Source organism: Chlorocebus sabaeus, chromosome 23 (genome assembly GCF_047675955.1).
Source record: "Chlorocebus sabaeus isolate Y175 chromosome 23, mChlSab1.0.hap1, whole genome shotgun sequence".
NCBI lineage: Eukaryota > Metazoa > Chordata > Mammalia > Primates > Cercopithecidae > Chlorocebus > Chlorocebus sabaeus.
The window spans coordinates 9,076,539-9,080,586 of record NC_132926.1 but is presented as its reverse complement, the minus strand read 5'-3'; the positions used below and the strand labels follow the sequence as shown (position 1 = coordinate 9,080,586).

The following is a 4,048-nucleotide window of genomic DNA, read 5'->3' as shown; positions in this document are numbered from 1 at the left end:
GGTGTGTAGGTGGATGTCTTCATGTTCATGTGGAGTGCTCTCTGTATGAGTGCTTGTGTCCACATTTCCCACTTTTATAAGGACACCAGACATATTGGGTTAGGGGCCCACCCTACTCTGGTACGACTTCATCTGAGTTAGTTACATTTGGAATACCCTATCTTCAAATAAGCTCACACCTGAGATTCTGGGGCTAGGACTACAATTTAGGAATTTTTGTTGGGCAGACATAATTCAGTCCACAACACAGGTATACTTTGGACCACATGGCGCCCTAGCTTGTATATGGGTTATTGTATTCTTTTTTATTGTCATGCTTCCTGAATTTTTGTGTCATCCTTACTCAGGGGCCATGCTAATTTTCTCTGTATTCTTCCAATTTTAGTAGATGTGGTGCCGGAGTGAGCACTATATGTAAGTGTTATTAAATGAATTAATGCATAAAACAGGGTAAATGATTTAATGCATAAACAGGGTCTATGCTTTTGTTATTGCTAAAGCTACAGTAAAAGCAATAACTTCTGGTTTCAATGGAGGCTAGCTATACTGCTGGAAAAACCTTCAAGATGAAATGTGAATTTCCTCATGCTATTTTTATGCTTCAAACCCTCAGTGCCTTTCCCTTGCACTTGAGGTCAGATGCCAGCTGCTTGTATTTTTTTAAAAATATAAAATATGCTAAAAAGTATTTTCCGTAGAGACAAGGTCTCACTGTGTTGCTTAGGCTGGTCTTGAACTCCTGGCCTCAAGCAATCCGCCCACCTTGGCCTCCCAAGGTGGTAGATTTCAGCATGAGGCACTGCTCCTGGCTGTAAAATGCCAGCTTCTTACTGTGGCTTCCAAAGCTTTCAGGACAGGCCTCTGCCCATGCTCCCAGCACATCTCAGGCCATTTTATTCGCTCTGCTCTTGCCACACCGGTCTTTTTTCAGTTTTTGTAAACTCAGCTGCTTTCGGGGCCTTTGCACAGACTGTGCCCTCAGTCAGCAATGCTTTCTCCCTGTGCCCAGTTCTCCCCTTCTCTGCATGGTGTGATCTTCCTTATTCTTCAAGTTGTGTCTTAAGTCTCACCTTCTCAGAGGCCTTTTCTGGCCCCTCAGTCTAAAGTAAGTTACCCCATTATTTATTATCTCTTACAATGTAGTGAGTTGAATGGTGCTCCCCAAAAATATATCTACTTGCTGGAACCTATGAATGTGACCTTACTGGGGAGAAAGGGTCTTTGTAGATTTAATTCAATTAAAGGTCTTGAGATAAGATCATCCTAGATTATTTGAGTGGGCTGTCAGTGCAATGACACTTGTCCTTATAAGAGGCAGACAGAAGAGAAACACCTGGGGAGAGGAGAAGGCTGTGTGGCGTTGGAGGCAAAGGATAGAGTGGTGCAGCCATAAGCCTAGGAATGCCTGCAGCCACCTGGAACTGGGAGAGACAGGGAACAATTCTCCCCAAGAACTTTGGAGGGAGCATGGCCCTACTGACACCTGTATTTTACATTTCTGGCCTCCGGAACAGTGAGAGGGTAAATTTCTCTTGTTTAAGCCTCCCAGTTTGTGGTAATGTGTGAGAGCAGCACCAGCAAATTCACACACACAGAACTTTGTCTTTTCCCTCTGTGTCACTTATGACAACTTACTTTCATGTCACAGACTTGGTGACTTGTTTACTGTCTGCCCCTGGCTCCCTTTTAAAAATTATTTTTATTTTTTTGAGACAGGGTCTCGCTCTGTTGCACAGCCTAGGGTGCAGTGGCATGATCAGGGCTTACTGCAGCCTTGACCTCTCGTACTCAAGTGATCCTTCCACCTCAGCCTCCTGGGTAGCTGGGGCTACAGGCATGTGCCACCTCGCCCAGCTAATTTTTGTGTTTTTTGTAGAGATGGGATCTCACTATGTTGTCCAGGCTGGTCACTTACTCCTGGCCTCAAGCGATCCTCCTGCCTCAGCCTCCCAAAGTGCTGGGCTTACAGGTGTGATTCTTTAACATGAAACACACTGTCAGTTCTGGGCTTTTCCATTCCCTGTTGCATCTGCTGTGCCCGGCGCAGTATCTGACACAGAGCAGATGCTGAAGAAATGTTTGTTGAATGAATGTCTCATTGTTTTCAATCATCTAAGAAAGCATCATTTTCTGGGAAGCCTTAGGTACACTCCTTGGCTCCTTGTGGGTGGAAAGCATGCTTTCCAAGTTCTTGACATCCCTTGAAGGCTGCTACTCTTTGTCAGGGGTATAATCATTCCCTCTGAAATTGAGCCCACACTTTTAATTTTCTTTGCTAATTCTTTCTTTATGGAAAGGGAGACATTCAACTTCCTCATGGTCCTTGTCCAGATGGCCTTGGACTCCGATGCTAGTTGTGGGCAGCCCAGCTTGGAGCCTGGAGGTAAAGTGCAGGAGGCCCAGGCACATAAAACTTCAGCAGGGTTTGATGCCAAAGAAAGCACATTCTCTGCAGAGGAGGGTAATTGCTCAAGGCTTTGTCTAATGTTAAGGCAGAGGGGATGGACCATTTTGGCTGGTTTAGCATTCATGATAATATATGGTTCAGGACTCAATAAAAGGGTATAATTCTATGGAGGGATTCCACTGAGCTCATAAACCACGGGAGTGTGGCTTGTCAGCAGAATGCAGAGATTGGGTTACCACGGAGCTTGTCAACAGGGACCGCTGCTGATCACTTCAGAGAAGGAATTAGTACCGGGCTCCTCTACACTGCGTGCCTAGAAAATCAGTGCCCAAATAATTTCATGAAGTTTATTAGACAGTGTATGTATGTTTGGTACTATAGTGCCAAAGTATGCCAGGAGTCATAGTGGAACAAACAGTTTCATTACATGGCATTTGTTAATGAAGTTTATGTACAAAAATATGCCTCTAGAGATGCCATAAATAAGTAAATGGACGTTTCTCAGAACTCTGAGTGAAACAGCCTTTTCTTTTACCCAGGAATAACGGCAGTAAATGCGAAAAGTGCCGTGGCATAAGACAATAGGGAATAATGGAGACTGTGGTCAATCAGACAATGCATATCTTGCTTAAACCCTGGGTTGGCCAAATAAAACATGTCTGCAGCAAGTGTGAAATATTGACTTGCTTATCTTTCCACCAGACCAGGGATTCACAAACTACAGCTCTTTGGTCGAAATCTGTCCTGCCACCTATTTTTTAGAAAGTTTTATTGGAGCATGGCTATGCCTGTTTGTTTGGGTATTGTCTATGGCTGCTTTTGAGCTATGACCAAAAGAGCTGAGTAATCGTGCAAGAGAACAAATGACCCTCAAAACCTAAAATATTTGTCATGTATCCTTTTATGGAAAAAGTTTGCCGACTCTTGTACTGGTCTATGAGCTTCAGAAGGCCGCTTGGCACATTTTGTAAATTCAGTAATTATTTGTTTACATCCAAAAGGAGATTTTATAGTATCCACAATAGGAACTGTGGGTTGCTTACCCAACAGCCATTCCTCTCTATTCCTTGCTAACAGGGTCAGCCATGAATTTCAGGGCTGTGGGGAGATGGGCTTCTCCCTAGCTCCAGAGGGTGAATCTTGATTAGTTTAAGCCAATGGTAGTTATCCCACTCCTACTCATTCTGAGGTGTAGGCACAGTCTTGTGATGGAATTGTGGCCATAGAGATGTGAAGGGAAACCTATGGGGGGCGTCTGAGAAGAAAGCCTATGAGTCAGTTTCACACTTTTCAAAGGGACCTGAGGGGTACTGCATTTCCTTCTTTTGCCTCTGGACAGTGTTGAGGGAGGATGTGAGGGTTGCAGCAGCGATAGCATCTTGGGACGAGCCCCAAAGCCAAAAGCCAAAGAGCTGAGGATGGCAGAGTACCAAGATAGAGCCTGGGTCTTCAATGACATAATAAAATTCAAGTTAAGCCAGTCAGTATCTATCCTACTTTTTTTTTTTTTTTTTTGGTTGCTTAAATGCTTATTGTTTTTCGACTTTTAACTGGGCTGATAAGAAGATTGCACCCTAAAAAATTAAAAATGTTGTTGGATATTTTTACTCTCTTTCCTTTGGGGTTTCTGACTTTCATCCT

The 4,048-nt window shown here is 43.8% G+C and overlaps 1 non-coding gene across 1 annotated transcript; it reads right to left on the bottom strand.

Moving 5' to 3' along the window:
- Positions 1–302: 302 nt before the first annotated feature.
- LOC119618458 (U6 spliceosomal RNA) lies at positions 303–409 on the bottom strand. Its single transcript, XR_005234754.1, has one exon. It is a non-coding gene; the product is annotated as a U6 spliceosomal RNA (small nuclear RNA).
- Positions 410–4,048: the final 3,639 nt, after the last annotated feature.